This window comes from Rhinatrema bivittatum, chromosome 2 (genome assembly GCF_901001135.1).
Source record: "Rhinatrema bivittatum chromosome 2, aRhiBiv1.1, whole genome shotgun sequence".
In the NCBI taxonomy this organism is placed as follows: domain Eukaryota; kingdom Metazoa; phylum Chordata; class Amphibia; order Gymnophiona; family Rhinatrematidae; genus Rhinatrema; species Rhinatrema bivittatum.
Genome location: NC_042616.1, coordinates 23,104,128 through 23,122,963, shown reverse-complemented (window position 1 = coordinate 23,122,963; position 18,836 = coordinate 23,104,128).

Genomic DNA, 18,836 nt, shown 5'->3' with positions numbered 1-18,836 from the left:
TGTGACCGACGGCCCGCAAATGCGCAGTAGAGACCAGCTCTACCGCGCATGTGCGGGCGAGCACGTCGCTCTGAGGCAGCTTCAGAAAGAAAAAAAAATGGCGGCGTCCAGTGGCAGCAGCGGCGGTACCGGCAGCGGGCGGCGACGGCGGTAGCGAGCGACGGCGGTAGCGGCGACGGCGGTAGCGAGCGGCGGCGGTAGCGGGCGGCGACGGCGGTAGCGGGCGGTAGCGAGGGAGGGAGACGAGAGAGGGAGGGAGAGACGGAGAGAGAGAGTGGGAGGGAGTGACTGAGTGAGAGGGAGGGATTGAGTGAGGGGGAGGGATTGAGTGAGGGGGAGGGACTGAGTGAGAGGGAGGGAGTGGGACTGAGTGAGAGGGAGAGGGGGGACTGAGGGAGGGAGTGGGACTGGGAGAGAGAGGGAGGGAGTGGGACTGAGGGAGAGTGAGTGGGACTGAGTGAGTGAGAGGGAGGGGGGAGGGAGTGACTGAGTGGGAGGGAGGGATTGAGTGAGGGACTGAGGGAGGGAGTGGGACTGAGGGAGAGGACGGAGGGAGTGGGGACTGAGTGAGAGTGAGTGGGACTGAGTGAGTGAGAGGGAGGGAGAGAGGGGGGAGGGAGTGAGACTGAGTGGGAGGGAGGGACTGAGTGATAGGAGAGGGAGGGTGGGGAGGAGTGGGTGAGGGAGGGGGTGGTGAAGAGTGAGGGGAGAGAGAAGAGGGGGAGGTGAGAGACAGAGGGATGTAGCCCGTTTTAACGGGCTTGTATATATATATTTGAGATGTTAGCAATTTAAATATGTCATCTTTAGGAATGTGCATTTCTTATATTTTTGAATTTTGCTCTTTCTTAAGTATTCCACCATTCAGACATTTTAGTTTCTCAGGCTTTGTATTTTGGCTTTATCTGCATGTTTCAGTTTCTAATTTATAGTCTCTTACCGTATTTCTATATTAGGTAAGAGTCGGTCTCAGTTTTGCCTGTGTGTGACTGAAATGCAGTATTTCTAGCATATAGTTTCTCTGTAGTAGTAGTCCAGCTTGTTCTGTTATTCCAGTAGGTGATGTATTAATGTTCTAGGGCCTGGTGTAGTATTTGCATTGCTGCTTTTTCATAAGGTTGCTGTTTGAATCCTGAGAGTCAGTGCTGTGACTGTATGGCAAGGTTCTAGATGCCTCTTTCTTTGCAAGAGTTTGTGTTACTTCACAAAATAGCAGTGGAGGGTTATTTTTTGCTGAGATGACACCAGAATGTAATGTGAATTGCCCTAGCTCTGCGCTGCACCTGTTCTGATGATTAATTATATTTTATTGTATTTATGAAGATTTCTGGGTTTCTGCAAAGACGGTTCATGAAAGAATACATTAGTTTTTGTTTTATTACACGATTGGATCTGATTGTTTTCTATACTTGTGCATTTATAAACTGCAATAAATATAAAATAAATTCTGATTAATAAGGAATTTTTAATGCTGGTAAGTGCTTGAAATAATTGAAGTAAATTATTTTAAAGTTTCGTCAATGATGCATAATGGCTGTTGCAAATTATTTAAGCCATTCTAGGGTACAGTATATGGCATTATTTATCAATAAGAAAACAACTAGTAGGTCTCAGACCTGCGTGCCTACAGCCCACCCAAACTTGTGCCAACCCAAAAAATCAAGTCTGGCTACGCCACTGGAAGCCGCACATTTTACTTTGGGCAGGCGTTAATTTCCGCCAACACCAGGAAAGTGTACAGAAAAGCAGAAAAAAATGCTTTTCTGTACAGCCTCTGACTTAATATCATAGCGATATTAAGTTGGAGGCCCCAAAAATAAAAAATCTTTAAAAAAAAAAAAATCTGCCCGCGGGTTGAAAAATTTAGCCGGTGTCCGTTTTCCGAACCCATGGCTGTCAGCAAGTTTGACAACTGACGCCGGTAAAATTAACCGACAGCTGTCAAATCCGCTGACAGCCACCGCTTCAGCCAATAAGGAGACGCTAGGGATGTGCTAGTGTCCCTAATGCCTCCTTTTACCGCGGGCCCTCATTTGCATACTGAATTGCGCGCCCAGGAGAGTGGCCTGGGCGCGTGCCGGGAGAGCCGGCGCTCGCCTCGGAGCACCAGCTCTCCCGCGCATTTTATTGAATCGGCCCGTATGTGGGATAGAAAGGGAAAGTGGGAATCTCGCCCCTCTCTCGGTGCTGGCAGGAAGGGGTCCGCTCCCTCCTCGGTGCAGCATCTGGCAGAGCCCCCAGGATCAGAGGAGGGGGCAGGGCTGGCTCTGGATCCACTGCAGCCCAGGACTTCGGGCTCTCTGTGGATGGTTCCGGTGTGGCTGGAAGTGACAATGAGCAGCAAATTGGAAAGGATTGAAGGGGAAATCTCCTCAGTGACCCAGGAGAAGAAAATCTCTGCTCAGGCTAAGCGGCTGCAGGCGCTGGAGAACAAGGTGGGACGTTTCCTCCCTCATCCCTCATCCCTCTTCCTCCCTCAAACAGACGGGAGAAAATCTTGCAATAAGGAAGAGACTTCTCTGTGAAGCTTGAAGCCCTTAGGGTTTGAGTTTGGGGGGAAGAAATGAAAGTTTTGCTCTTTATTCCCTGCAGCCCCTCTGCCTCTCTCCCCTCACACGGCAGCCGCTCCCCTCACCCCTCCCCCTTTCTGGCACTTTTGTGGTTTTCAGGTTTCTCTTTATATTCACTTCTCACCTTAACTCTCTCCTTCTTTTCGGTGCCTTTGCAGTAACATTTTTTTTCAGAGTTTCGGAAGTGATATTAAACCCACAAGTGACATCCCAATTTTCAAAAGCAAGGAGCTGCATCAGCTGGGGTTGGACACTGGGGTGGGGGTCCTGCGTAACTTTCCACATTTCAAGGCAGGGCATGTGTTGCAAATGTGATCGTCATGCTGGCTACATGCTCACTATCTCAGAATCAAAGTTACACCAAATACAACCCCCCCCCCCCCCACCCCCAAAATGCTGTACCCAGAGCTCCCCTCATTCAGCTCGATACAGTAAAGTTCAGTTGAAGATTTCTCGTCTGTAACGAGCTCGCTGCGCACAATTCGGACGCGTAAGGCAAACCAGCGATACAGTCTCCAGTTTTGCGCGTCCGTAGCGCTTCTTAAAACAGACGCGTAACCCTTCCCGCACCCGGCATGTAAATGAACGAATTAGCTGTATAATGAAGGAATTAGCTATTCCCCTCCGATACCGTAACGGGCACTCAGGTTCTCTCATTAGTAACGCACTGTTTTGCTGCGGCCGTAACGTGTTAGTTTACCGCCTCCCCCTAGTAGGAGTTAGGACTGTGAGTCTAGTAACAAATCCATCGACACCGCTTAAGATACTCAAAAACAATAAAACACAATTAAAAAAAAAAGCGATACAGAGATGATCGAGAAAATGTAATGATGTGGGACACATAAAACCTGTCAGAAGAAAAAAGAAAATTTTTTAAATACCTGTCGGAGGGCCGCGTGGGTCCAGGCGGCCGGCGGCGGCGGGAGTCGGGTGGTCGCGTGTTAAATCTAGGCTGCGGGCGGGTGGGCGCCTGTTTCAGGCGGCGGCAGCGGCGGCGGGGGGACACGCGTTAGTTCGAGACGGCCGGCGGGTGGTCGCGTGTTAAATCTAGGCCGGGTCCGCACAGGCGCGCATTCATTCACTGCCGGTGGGGGCTGCCTCAGCCCCCACCGGCAGTGAATGAATGCGCGCCTGTGTGACCCCTGCGATTCGGCGCTCAAGGCGTGACGTCACGGCATGTGACTGCCTTGAGCGCCGAATCGCAGGGGTCGCACAGGCGCGCATTCATTCATCCAGGCGGAGGAGCTGGTGGCGAAAGCAGCCGGCTCCTCCGCCTGGATGAATGAATTCATTCACTGCCGGTGGGGGCTGAGGCAGCCCCCACCGGCAGTGAATGAATGCGCGCCTGTGCGACCCCTGCGATTCGGCGCTCAAGGCGTGACGTCACGGCATGTGACTGCCTTGAGCGCCGAATCGCAGGGGTCGCACAGGCGCGCATTCATTCATTCACTGCCGGTGGGGGCTGCCGGAGAGGCAGCCCCCACCGGCAGTGAATGAATTCATTCATCCAGGCGGAGGAGCCGGCTGCTTTCGCCACCGGCTCCTCCGCCTGGATGAATGAATGCGCGCCTGTGCGACCCCTGCGATTTGGCGCTCAAAGCAGTCACATGCCGTGACGTCACGCCTTGAGCGCCGAATCGCAGGTGTCGCACAGGCGCGCATTCATTCACTGCCGGCGGGGGCTGAGGCAGCCCCCACCGGCAGTGAATGAATGCGCGCCTGTGCGGACCCGGCCTACATTTAACACGCGACCACCCGCCGGCCGTCTCGAACTAACGCGTGTCCCCCCGCCGCTGCTGCCGCCGCCTGGAACAGGCACCCACCCGCCCGCGGCCTAGATTTAACACGCGAGCACCCGCCGCCCGCCGGCCGTCTCGAACTAACTCGTGTCCCCCCGCCGCCGCTGACGCTGCCGCCGCCACCTGGAACAGGCGCCCACCCGCCCGCGGCCTAGATTTAACACGCGACCACCCGACTCCCACCGCCGCCGGCCGCCTGGACCCACGCGGCCATCTGAAACTAACGCGCGTCCACCCGCCCGCCGCCCGGAACAGGCGCCCACCCGCCCGCGGCCTAGATTTAACACGCGACCACCGGCCCCCCGGATCCCGCCGGCCGCCTGGACCCACGCGGCCCTCCGACAGGTATTTAAAAATTTTGATTTTTACACTTCCTGGTACCTGTCATTTCAAATGTCATTTGAAATGACAGGTACCAGCGCACCCAGGTTACTGTATAGGCGCTCAGCGCCTATACAGTAAAATGGGTTACGCGGGCATAACCCTTCCCTACCGCTTTAAAGCCGCGGCATGCATTTGCATGCGATTAGAAGAGAGAATCGGGGAGTTAGTGAAGAGAACTGTGCGTGCGGGGAGGAAGGGTGCGCCTGACACTACCTCACTGTTTCTACCTCGACCTTACTGTATCGACCTGATTATGAGGTCTGTATTCAGTCACTGTCCGGATAGCAGGGTTAGCCTGATAAACGTTGGCTGCTAAGGTTAGAGGCATATTCAAGAGTGCAGCCACACTACTGAGTATAGCTGGCTATCTTTAGGGCAGCTCTATGACACGACCGGACTCAGCCGGTTAACTCTGAATATCAGCGTTAGCTGCTTAACATAGCCAGCTAACTCAATCTCCTCCCCCCCCCCCCCCCAGATCATAGCCAGATAACTTATTAGCCAGCTAGAATTCAGCCGGCTTTTTGGGACAGGAGTTATGGCAGGGGATGTTTCAGTGGATGGGAGATATGATTCCTGGCTTAGCTTCTATTACACCGGGTCAGGCATTATTGGGTTTAAAAATTCCAGGTATAGTGGAAGAACATAACAGATTGGCTCATTATATTTTGACAGCTACTCGTTGCGAAATAGCAAAAGTTTGGAAGTCATCTGGGGTTCCCACGGAAGCAACCATATAACTAAAGGTGGACAAAATATGTTTACTGTCTAAAATTACTGCTCATCAACACAAATGTGTCCTTAAATTTGAAAAGACTTGGCAAGTTTATTCAACATGGAAATCTGCACAGGACTCCGGTTCTACATCTTAGATCACTGTTTGATGTGATGCTCTATGTACGTTATTTTCACAGCAGCTAGAGATATGGATTGTCTATTTGTTCTACCCTTGCATTGACTTCTACTTATTGTTACATATATAGGAGGGGGGGTGGTTTGGGATAGAAAAACTGTCAGGGATAAGATGTCGGTGGGTGAATCAACAACACATTTGCCTCAAACGCTATCCATGGGGTTTCTGTTGTTTTAATCTCGATGTCTGTTATAATGATTTGTTTCTGTAACATTCTCATATCGTTATGTTACACCATATGATGTAAAGGATTCACTGTTTATTAGTGGCATGATGCTATTCAAACATATATCGGACTGCTTCTGGTCCAGATTTTTTCCACATGTAATGAGCGGGGTTTTTAATGGTGGTTCCGATATTTGTTTACTGAGTAAATCTCCCATTTTGTTTTCTCTCAAGTAGCGATCCTTTATCTGATAACAGACACTCTCCTTTCATGTCAAATACACCTTATATTCAAGATTTCCGAAGAGATCTGGTATCCCCTTGTCTATTCTAGCGTTTACTTTTTATGGTGTACTTTTATTGTCTTTTTGCCCCCCTTTTTCTCTTTTTTTTTTCTTTTCGTTTTCTGTGTTTTTATTTATTTATTTATTTTTATGCCATAAGCAGGGGTGCACTTCCCATACTTTTCCTAACCTTTTCCTAGGCTATATTCCCAGGGAATTCGTCTCCCTGTATTTTTGTCCATCTAGACTGTCCCAGCCTATTTACCTTAGGCTGCATATCCAGGGATTTAACCTCCCTGTATTTCACCGGGCCCGGTATTTTTTTCCCCCAGTAACCGAGCGCCCTGTCTGTAAGCAGCTGGCTGTTACTGGGGCCTTGTGCCCTGTTTAAGCTGCTGGCGTTAGCCATGCGCCCTGTCTGTTTAAGCTGCCTCGCGCTGCAGGCTTTGTTAGGTACCTTTTGTAATGCTAAACGCTTAGTTATTCCTAGGAACACACAAGTCTCTTGTTAACAGTGCGAAAACAATGAGTAAGCACATTTCCCTTAAAGGTCTCAATGTGAGTACAATACAAATGGTACGGCACAAAAACAACAAAGAGAAAAAGACTAAAAATACCTTCAGGGATCCTGTGTCCTGTATCCTGTTCGAATCAAGAGAGGGGTGGGCTGTGCGTGTCCTGTCCCAGGTCAGCAGGCATCCTCTCCCCTGCTGTCCTGTGTCAGGCCAGCACCCCCTTCTTTGATTCCTGGCCAATGCACCATCTGTAATGAAAAAAGTTTAGCAAGGACACGAGGAAAATAAGAGACAGTGTGTTTCTCATGAACAAAAAGTCTTTATTTCTTATGCACATAAGGAAGTCAGCTCATAAGCCTAAGAGGCTGACTTGGTTAGAGATTGAATTGGCTAGTCTTAAATACTGTTTTGCCCTAGTAATTAAAACAACACTCCTTTGATTTAAGGTCACAAGGTGAAAGGAAACACTTGCTTATGTCTGACATTCCAAACAGTCCTGGGAAACTAACTAACCTTGATTTTATAATTCTTCATTGTGTTGCCTAAAACTACAAAGAGATACATATGTTTTTCTGTTTATTTAAAGGTCGAAAGAAGCCTATTGCAAGCAGTGCCCCCTGAAAGCCTTTTGGTAAATTTCCACTAAACAGATGACCCTAATAAATTTTATTATCACAAAAGAAAGTCTTAAGCGTAAGATCTTTCAAGGTAGTGCGATGCAGAGGTTTGAACGGAGCTGCACAAAGGGCTCGAAGGACCAGGTTAAGACTCCATGACAGGCAAGTGGGCCGAGAAGGCGGGCGTAGATGCTTGACGCTCTTCAAGAACCGAATCACGTCTGGATGACCCGCTAAGGGATGACCTTCTACCCGACCCAGGAGAGAGCCGAGAGTGGAGACCTGTACGCGCAGAGAACTAAAGGAGAGACCCTTGGAAAGACCTTTTTGGGGAAAAGAGAGGACCAACGAGACCAGAGCGGAGGGCGCTGAGATACCCGACTCTGCACAAACAAATTCAAACACCTTCCACATACGCATGTACGCCAGGGAGCTCGACTGTTTTCGGGCCCGCAGCAAGGTGGACATGACCTCCTCCTTATAGCCCTTGCGCCTTAGGTGTCGCCATTCAAAAGCCAGGCTGCTAGACAGAAGCAATCGGCCTGGTCGAAAAATACAGGCCCCTGACGAAGGAGCAGATGAAGATGGCCTAGCCGCAGAGGTCCGTCTGTCGCTAGGTTGAGGAGATCAACGAACCACGGCCTGCACGGCCACTCAGGTGCTACCAGAACCACGGGACCCCGGTGGAGTGCCATTCTTTTGAGAACTTTCACCACCAAGGGCCATGGGGGGGGGGAACACGTAGAGAAGGACGTCCGCCGGCCAAGGGAGAGCCAAAGCAATCCACGCCCTCCAAGCCATGCTCCCTCCAGCAGCTGAAGAACCGATTCACTTTGGCATTGCAAAGGGTTGCCATGAGGTCCAGGTGGGGGAACCCCACCTGTCGACGATTAGATCCATGGCCGCGTCCGAGGTTCCCACTCCCCTGGAGCGAGCGACTGACGACTGAGAAAATCGGCCTGAACATTCTCCTTGCCCGCGATGTGGGAGGCCGCCAGGCACTGCTGATGACGCTCTGCCCAGGCGAAGAGACGGTTGGTTTCCAGGGCCTCCAGTGGACTGCGGGTGCCACCTTGACGATTGATGTAAGCCACGGTGATGGAGTTGTCAGACAAGACCCGTTTCGCCTTGCCACGGATGAGGGGGAGAAACTCCTAAAGCGTTAGGAACACCGCCCGAGCCTCCAACCGATTGATGTGCCAGCGAGACTGAGCTGCTGACCAGATCCCCTGGGTGGACTGGGAGAGACAGACTGCACCCCAGCCCGAGAGACTGGCGTCTGTGGTTACTATCGTCCACTGTGGGACTTGGAGAGGCATACCCTGTAGCAGATGAGGAAGTCGGCGATGGTAGAGTCCAAAAACGGGAGGACTAGGTGAAACTGTTCCGACACTGGCTGCCAACAGGTGAGCAAAGCTTTCTGTAACAGTCGCATATGAGCAAAGGCCCATGGGACTAAATCGATGGTGGATCCCATGGAGCCCAAGACCTGTAGGTAGTCCCAAACCGTCAGAGAAGGCAGCGAGATCAGATTCTGAATCTGGTCGATCAACTTGAGGGCCCAAGCACGAGGTAAGAAGACCTTGCCTACTCTGGTGTCGAAGTGAGCTTCCAGGAACTCCAACTCCTGGGAGGGCTGAAGGTTGCTCTTGGAGAAATTCACTATCCACCCAAGAGACGCAAGCAGAGACAAGACGCGATCCACTGCCTGCTGGCAAAGAACCTCCGACTTGGCCCGGACGAGCCAGTCGTCCAGGTAGGAATGAACAAGAATTCCTTCCTGACTGAGAGCTACCACCACCACCACCATGACCTTGGTGAAGGTGCGAGGCGCTGTCGCGAGACCAAAGGGGAGCGCTCGGAACTGGAAGTCCTGGTTGAGGATGTGGAAACGAAGAATCTTCTGGTAGTCGCGATGAATCAGAATATGGAAGTACGCCTCTGTCAGATCGAGTGAGGCGAAGAACTCTCTGGGGCGAACCGCCGCGATGACCGCTCGCAGGGTTTCCCTGTGGAAATGTGAGATCTTGAGGGCCCGGTTGACTCTTTTGAGGTCTAAGATTGGACAAAAAGAACTGTCCTTCTTGGGAATGACGAAGTAAATAGAATATTGGCCTGCGCCAAGTTCCTTCTCCGGAACCAGGACCACCGCGCCCAGACACATCAGCCTGGCGAGAGTTTGCTCCACCACTTCCCACTTGGACCTCCCGCACAGGGAAAATAGAAAAAGATCCGGAAGATCGCGACCAATCTCGAAGGCGTACCCGTCTCTGATAATGTCGAGGACCCACTGGTCTGACGTAATTTTGACCCATTCCTCGAAAACCAGGGAGAGGCGACCGCCTAGGAAGGGGACTGAGGAATGAGTCAAGTGAACGTCATTGTGTGGCAGGCTTATGCGTTGAGCGCGCGAGCTGGCCCTCGCGAAAGGGACGGCGCCCAGAAAAAGGCTGCGACCAAGACTGCGACCGAGAAGAAGAAAAACCCCTCAAGGAGCCACTCCGCCCGCGTGGGGTATACAGTCTCTGGACCCGAAAACGTGGACAAGAGGGTGTAAAGGAATGGGAGGGTTTCAGACAGTCCTCAGGAAGCTTATGGACCTTATTTTCCGCTAAGGAATCCATAAGCTTCTCAAGGTCCTCGCCAAAGAGCAGTTTACCTTTGAACGGCAACGTGCCCAACCGGGCTTTGGAGGACGGATTGGCCGACCAATTGCACAGCCAGAGGAGCCGTCTGGTGGACACCGCCAAGGCCATCGCCTTTGCCTGGACGCGGAGAAGGTCGTACAGCGCATCGGCCCCATAAGCGACGATGGCCTCGAGACGCTCCACCTGCTCAGCCTCTGCCGACAGGAGGTCCTGGGTGCAGAGTAACTGTTGAACCCACCTGAGACCTGCCCGCAGCATGAGACTGCTGTAGATAGTCACATGAACCCCCAGCGCCAGGACATAAAAAATGCGCTTCATAAGAGCCTCGAGCTTGCGGTCCTGGGCGTCCTTGAGAGCCATGAAACCCTCCACCGGGATGATGTTATGTTTCTTGACCACAGAAACAGAGGGGTCCACGGAGGGATTTTTTAAAAGATCTAAGCATTCCTCCGGGAGGGGGTAAAGCTTGTCCATAGCACGGCCCACCCGGAGTCCCGCCTCGGGAGCCTTCCATTCCCGCAGGAGTAGCAACTTGTGCATGGGATGGAAGGGGAAGGCGCTTGCCCGATCCCTGATTCCCGCCAGGACCGGGTCCATATCTTTGGGCAAAGAGGCCGTACAGGTGTCCGCTGGGGGCCCCTCCAACCCCAATTCCTGAAGGACAAAGGGGATGAGGGGCTCCAGTTCCTCCCTGTGGAACATCCGTAGGACCCTGGGGTCGTCCCCCTCTAGGGGTGGAAGGGCATCCTCCGCATCTGGACTGGCGGCAGGATCCAGGGGGTACCGGATCCACCAGGGGGTCAGGGGGGCCACCCCTGGGACCACCCGCACCCGAAGAGACCCCAGGAGCTCCGCAGCCGGTTTAACCATCAACGGCGTGGAGCGTGGAATTTTCACTGGGTGGGGGGTCAAGGGGGGGGCCTTCCTCCTCCTCCTGCAGGCTAGCTAAATAGGATTTATGCAGGAGGATAAATTCTGGTGAAAAATGAGCCCTAGAGTTCCCGGGGAGGGGGTAAGGGGGGTTCAGGGAACCCATCCTGGGAGGCTTCAGGGCTCAAATTGGGGGGGGGGGTGACTGAGAAAAGAAATCAGCCCCCCAGCCCCAGGGAGCTCCGAAAATGGAGCCGATGAAATATCCAAGATGGCCACCGTTCCCGGGCTTTCACTACCGGGGAATGGCCTGGCCATGCTCAGGGAACTCGGTCCCTGGGCTAAATTTGCCTGCCCTGCCGAGGAGGGACCTTCCCCACCTGGCAGACAGGCAGAGCAGAGGCCCTCTCGCGAAAAACGCGAGGAGGGCTGACCACAAGAGAGGCAGGCTGCCTGCCGCAGCATAGGGAGAGCCGCACTGAGAGAAAAAAGCTGCAGAAAAAAAGTTTGATTGACAGCCTGCAGGCCCGGAGTGAAGCAGGTGGGAAACCTGCTGACGCCTGCCTGTCTGGCTGCCGGTTCAAGCCCTCCGAAGACCAAAAATAAAAAAGATGGGTCTGCTGCTGTACGTAAGTAAAAAAAGCACTTTGAATACTTTTAAACTTAAACCAGTTGTTTTTGTTTTTGTTTTACAGACTGAGCACAGCAGCGGGGATTTAAGACCCCTCGGCAGCCAGAGGAGGGGGAGACGAGAACTGGACCACCAGACTCAGTCCCCACACCTGGAAGCGGTAACGGACACAGGCTATGCACTGCACAAGGGGCAAAGCCCCCTTGAGTCCGGCAAGAGACAGGAGACTGAGCCGTCTCCTGAAGAAAAAAAACCAAAAGCTACAAACTTCCTGACTAACTTATTTTATTTTTTTACAGGAAGAAAACCACAAGAGATCCCTAAGGAATAAGTACTTGCTTGATCCCAGAAGTAAGGAAGAAAAGAAGGCTGACTAGCCTAGATCAGGAAACCGAAGGGAGACCTGCTGGAGACAGACAAATACTGAAGGGTTACAGGAGAGGCTCTGTCCTCATATAGGATATCCTTTCAGTTTTAGTCTGTCTCCACCTGCTCGAAAGGAGGCTCAACCCACAGTCTGGACTGATCCGGGTACGTACAGGGAACCAAGGAATGCCCACCTGTCTCCCTGGAGAGCTGACTACATACCTAGATTTAGCTATAATACTAACTGAGAAGACTCATAAGGCAACACCCACATGGTGCAGTAGTTTAGTTTATTGTCAACACTGCACATGGTCAGTAGTTTAGTTTATTGTCTTTTATATACCGTTACATCAGACGTACCTTTACAACGGTTTACGAAATAAAACGTATATGGAAATACAATATTTCATAATGTAGTTACAGCTAACACTACAAGAATTAGTCAGAAATAAGTTAGCTGTTGAGAAAAAATAAAATCAAATAAAAATAAGATTAAAATTAAGTAAAAATAAATCTACGCTAACTTCATACAAACTGAAAGAACAACGTACTAAAAACAGAAATAAAACAGGAAGGCCAAACAGTTAATAACAACAAATCATCTGGTGTTATATAGCTCATAGTTGATGCTTCACCCTCAATTCTGGAGTTTCCTACTCTGCGAATGTACAGTTAAATACAATAAGAACGTTTGAAACCGAAAATGATATTAAATGATCTGGTATTATTTAGCTCATTGATGTTGCTTCGTGCTCAGTTTTACAGTTTCATACTCTGCGAATGCACATTTAAATAACCAAGTTTTTAATTCCAACTTGAATTGGTTTTTTTCTGAAGACAGTCTCAAGAGTGTTAGTAAGGAGTTCCAATGTTTTGTTCCTGCAATAGATAAAACACGATCTCTAACGTGGCTTAGTCTTGCTGATTTAATAGTAGGCACTGATAAAAGACCCTTATTCACGGATCTCAAGTCTCTCTGTGGTAGATGAAGGCGCATGGATGTATTAAGCCAGTCGGTATTTTCTCCATATATAACATTATGAATTAAACAGGCAACTTTGTATTGTACACGATAATGAATCGGAAGCCAGTAACATTTAATCAAAACAGGAGTAATGTCATCACATTTTCGATGGCCTGTTAGAACACGCGCAGCAGCAATCTGTAGAACCTGAAGAGGCCGTAACACTTGAGGCAGGCAAACCAAGCAGTAAAGAGTTGCAGTAATCTAAATTTGCAAAAATAAGAGTTTGCAAAACCGTCCTGAATTCTTTATGCTCTAAAAACGGCTTTAGTTTTCGTAGAGTTAACAATTTAAAATAGCCGTCTTTCAACTTAGTGGCAATATGTTTTTTAAAAGAAAACTCAGTATCAATAATCACACCCAAATCGCGAGTATAAAAAGAAGGGCATATTTGAGTATTGTCATTTAAAAACAGTGCAGGGATAGTATTAAAATAAGATTTGCATTCAAGTAACACAATTTCAGTTTTCTCCATATTTAAAACTAAACGTAGATGCTGGCGTAATTGTTTTAGGGACAATATATAAATTTTAACAATTTCTAATGTATCCTCCGCTGATTTTTCAATAGGAACTAAAAATTGAATATCATCCACATAAAGATATAATTTTAAACCTAGACCATTTAAAAAATGACAAATCGGTAAAACATAAATGTTAAAAAGAGAAGCAGATAAAGTGGACCCCTGAGGTACACCTGTTTGGAAGAAATTTTTTTTAGAAGTAGCATTGTTTTTTTGGTTTTTTTTTTTAAATATGTTTATTAATTTTTGAATACAACTTCCAGACAAACTAAAACGCAAGTCAACTAACATTTACATTCCCACTCAAAAAACATCTCTTTCCCCCCCCACCCCCCCCTCCCCTCCCTCCGTAGTATGTTCTGGTGGATTGTCTGTTTTTGTCTCTTGTCGTGTATATAAAAATAGGCCGGTGTGGCATGTGAGGTCGTTCAGAAATCGTCTGCTGAATGGTGAGGCCGTAGGCCTTCAAGGTCGCTGCCAGTTGTCCTCCTCCGGGGCTGCGTTCTGTTTCGTGTCCCATGGATCAATAGCTACCCCTGCAATAGGAGCTAAATAATTCGTAAATGCACCCCAAATTCGTGAAGCGAGTACAGCTTTCTTTGGCGTCTTATGAGAAAGAGTGGTATGTTCCATAGAGCATAACCGTAGCATCTGCCTGAACCAGTGTTCATAGCTAGGGCTAGTGGTATTCAGCCAATTCCTAAGGAGAATTTGTTTCCCCACTACGCCCGCTTTCAAAAGGAATAGAGTTTCGGGAATGGTAAGTTGTATTGGGAGGGACGCTGAAATCCCAAAGAACCACAAGTTGGGGTCCGGTGGCAAGGTCAGTTTCAGAATCTGGGAACAAGCATGGGTTATTCTATTCCAAAAGGTGGAGCTGAAGCCACAATCCCAGAAACAATGGTAATACCCACTATCAGTGTGGAGGCATTTTGGACATGCCTGGGATGGTGCGATCTTCATTTGATAAGCCCTTGCCGGGATAACATAAGTCTGCCAAAGAAATTTGTATTGTGTTTCTCGCAACAGCACATTGTCAGCCACCAAGTTAATAGTCTCAAAACAAGATACAAATTCAGTAAAGGACAAAGAGAAAAGTGGCCACTTCTGCCATCGAAGGTACAGGGTGTGCAAAGGCTGCCTGTTAGTAAGGGCTCCCACTGCTTTATAATAACTGGAAATGGTGGGTTGACCTCCCTTCCTCTTCATTAGTATGTCTCTCACTCGCCGGGTACCTGGGGTCTCCTCAACCAGAAGCTTGCAAGTGTGGAAGAAATGGGCCAACTGTAAATATGCATATCGGTCCATCTCGACCAGGTTATATTGTGCTTGGAGGATTGGGAAGGGCAAAATACCTCCGCCTTCCTTGTTCAACACATCAGAAATATATATAATGCCTAGCTCTTTCCATCTGTGGAAGGCGCCCCCTCTTTGTCCCGGTGGGAACAGTGCATTTCCTACAATAGTAAGCAATGGTATGGATGGGGTCGGAGCAGCGCATAATTTACAGAGAAGAAGCCATGCTCTCCTATTCGTGGTCACCAGCTCCAGAGTCCGTACGGACGCTGGGAGTCGGTGCAAGGGGAGTTGTATTAAAGGGTTGAGGGATGGCACACTTAACCACTCTAAAAGACAAGAGTAGGGGGTTAGTGACGACGTAGTTAGGATCCAGTCATTTATATGTCTAAGGCAGCAGGCTAGGTTATATAATTCCAAATTCGGGCAACCTAAGCCTCCTGCGGCTCCAGGCCCCATCAAAATCAACAAGGGTATACGAGCTCTTCTGCCTTGCCAGAAAAAGGTCCACAGTGCTCTCTGCAGTAGTCTATGGTCTGACTTAGTGATCCAAAGAGGGGCCATCTGTAACAGATAAAGCCATTTGTGTATGAGCACCATTTTGTATAATTGTATGCGGCCTCCTAGGGACAAGGGAAGTCTCGTCCACTGGTGTAACTTAGTCAAGGTGGACTGCATTAACGGTTTGATATTGGCCCTATATAGGCTGCCTCCCTGTCCCGGGAAATGAATCCCTAAGTAGGTAAGGGTATCCTTCGCCCAGCGCAAAGGAAAAATCCCCTGCCAAGTAGTGCGGACTGCTCCAGTGACGTCCAATGCCTCAGACTTTGCGTAGTTTACCTTCAGACCTGCAAAAAGTCCGAACTGGTGCAGGATCTGCAAGACTGCTGGCAGAGAAGTTTCGGGTCTAGTTATGCAAACCAGGAAGTCATCAGCAAAAGCTGCCGTTTTAAAAACATGTGAAGGACCTCCCACTCCCGCCACCAGAGGGCTTTCCGTACTAAGGGGTCAAGGGACAGAATGTACAGCAGTGGTGACAACGGGCAACCTTGTCGAACCCCTCTCCTAATCTGCACCCCGTCCGATAAGCATCCATTAACTAAAATACGGGAAAGGGGCTGGAAATACAATAAAGACAGAAAACGCAAAAAATCCCCTCGTCTGCCAAAACGTTGAAGGACCATAAACAAATACTCCCATTCCATGCGGTCGAAAGCTTTCTCTGAGTCCATGCTGATGACAAGAGCCGGGATATCGTGGCGTTGACACAGGGTCATAGCCGTCAATAATTTGACAATGTTAGTATTAGGTTTGCGCCCTTTGACAAAACCAGCCTGACTCGGGGAAATCAGCCGAGGCAAAAAAATGTTCAATCGGTCAGCTAGAGTTTTGGCTAATATTTTATAATCACAATTTAGAAGTGATATAGGCCGGTATGAGGTCGGGTTAGTAGGATCTTTCCCCTGCTTGGGCAGTACTATGACATGGGCTGCATTAAACTGGTCTGGAAACTTGCTATTATCTAAGCCTGCTATATAGTACTTAGTAAGCGGTGTGAGAACGAAAGGGGAGAGGATTTTATAGAATTCATAGGAGAGGCCATCTGGGCCTGGCGATTTTCCAGTCTGGGCAGCGCAAATGGCCTGCTCAATTTCATATTCTTGTAGTGGTCGATTCAAAAATTCACGTTGGGAGGCAGTGAGGGTCGGCAAGGGGAGGGTACCAAAAAAATTTTCCTCCGCAGTTTCATCTCCTGCGGTTTCCGAGGAATAAAGAAGACTATAAAATTTCCGAAAGACTTCACTGATCTCCGCCTCGTTAGTCGTAGGGGCCCCCGTTGGGGATTGTAAGCTGGCGACAAAGGATTTCGGGCGTTGCGCCCTGGTAAGGCTCGCCAACAATCTTCCCGGTTTATTCCCAAATTGGAACAAAGCTTGCTGACCCCGGTGCACATACGCCCGGGCTCTCTGATCTAAGAGGGTGTTGAGGCGTCCCAGCGCGCTGTAATAGTCCTCTCTGGAGCTGGCAGTACCTTGGGATACCATTGCCTGTTTCTTGTCTCGCACTAAAGCTTCCAATTGTAAAATGGAATGATTAATCTGCTTATTTCTATTGTGGACATATGAGATCATTTCACCTCTAAGGACAACTTTAGCCGCCTCCCAAAAAAGATGCGGCGTGTCGAGATGCTGCCGATTGTTTAAAGCATAGTCTTTCCATTTCTCCTTAAGAAATTGCTGGAACTTGATATCATCCTTTAAGAAGGATGGAAACCTCCATACGCGTGTGCGATGGGTGGAAGATGGGGCCTGCATTTGTACCGAGATTGGGGTGTGATCAGAAATTGATAGAAGTAGCATTGTTAATTTTTACTTGATAAGACCGACTACTGAGAAAAGACGCAAACCAATTTAAAACTGTATCATTGATCCCAATTTCAGTTAACCGATTCAATAAAATGCCATGGTCGACAGTATCAAAAGCAGATGATAAATCTAAAAACACTAAGAAAATTAAGAAATAGCTTTTACCAGTATCGAAACCTCTTAAAACTGTGTCCATGAGGGCGATTAAAAGAGTTTCGGTATTAAAATGTTTTCTAAATCTGTACTGGTTAGGAAATAATATATTATTAGTTTCTAGAAAATCATCAAGTTGTTTTTGGGTTACTTTTTCTAATATCTTAGCTAAAAAGGATAATTAGGAGATGGGTCTATAATTTTTTAATTGGGTATTATCTAGAGAGGGCTTTTTCAAAATTGGTTTAATTATAGCAGTCTTTAAAATATCTGGGACAATACCTTCAGTCAGTGAGGCATTAACAATGTCAGCGATCAAAGGCGCTATAGTGTCAGCCATGGATTTAAGGAAGAAAACTTGAATAGCGTCTATCGGGTGTTTAGTTGGGTTAAGTTTTTTTTATAAGAGACTCAATTTCCAATAAGGAAATGGAGTCAAAAGTGGCCCACTTAATGTCTGGTTTAGTTGGCATTTTAACTTCTTGAGTTAAACAGAGATTGTTATCAGAAATTAATGAGTCAATTTTTTCTTTAAAAAATAGAGCAGGGGGGGCGCTGTTCGCCGCAGGCAGAGATGGCAGCTCGTGTTTGAGGCCCCGACCCTGCTTCCTCCCGTCACGATAAACTCACCACCAAAAAATGTCAAAAACTTGCTTTTAAATATACCATCGGCTTGGGCACGAGTTGCGGACCAAATTTGTCTATCAAAACGGGATGTTCGCTGCAAATCGGGAGCACTGTGAGTAAGGGCAGTTTCTGCCTTTCGGTTTTCCTGGCCGTCATCTTTGCCGCGAAACTACCAACTCGTTTCCCGAAGCAGGCCAGTCTGTGCAAAAATCATTGCGTACCCGATCATAGCATGACTTTAATCTAATAACTACGAAATAACATCTATGAAGGACTGACTAACGCGGGATGAGCAGAGAGCTAGAGCCCGGGCCCCTCTGTTTTACCTTCTCCCCACCTGCTATTAGGAGCCTTGGAGAAAAACTTTTACAGCAGCACAATTAAATTACAAATAAGAAAGTCTCCGTTATTCCTGTCCTTACCTTTGCGATTAAAGGTGAAGGGTCGGGCTGAGCTGGAGTGGGGGACTAAAGACTCTCGTCAAAGTAGCCACGTGGCTCGTGGAGTGGCCGGAGAGCTGAGGGAGCGTGTCAGAATCAGCTCGGTTTTTTCACTGGCGGCCATATTTGCAGCATAACACGTTGCAGGTCACACCAAAGGGGAAAATAGCTGTCGGCATCTCACCATAGCCCTACACGGGGGAAAGGAGCTCTTTCATAAGGGATCCTACGTATGAATTTTAAAATACTTTAAAATTGGGAAATTTCAAAACGGAGCTTCTCTCAGCGATATCGCAGAGTTGTGGCCATTGTACTTGGAGCTCTTTCTCTGCGGCCCCCACACCTTGTCCGTTAACCACCTTTCGCAGCAACCTCTCAGCAGCAGAATTTCAGCGATAAAATCCCTGCCGTCACATCAAAGCAGCAATTCTCAGCAGCAATCTCCAAATTGCAAAAACCAAAAAGGAAATTTAAGAATCAGGGCAGCAAAACCAAAAGGGGACTTTAAACATCCAGGGGGGGCGTTGTTCGCCACGAGAAGAAATGGCTGTGGATGCCTGAGGCTCTGATCCCGAATTTCTCTTAAAATGCCCACACTAAGTTGCAATTAGTGAATTTAGAGCGTTTGGAGGTGCCGAAGATTTG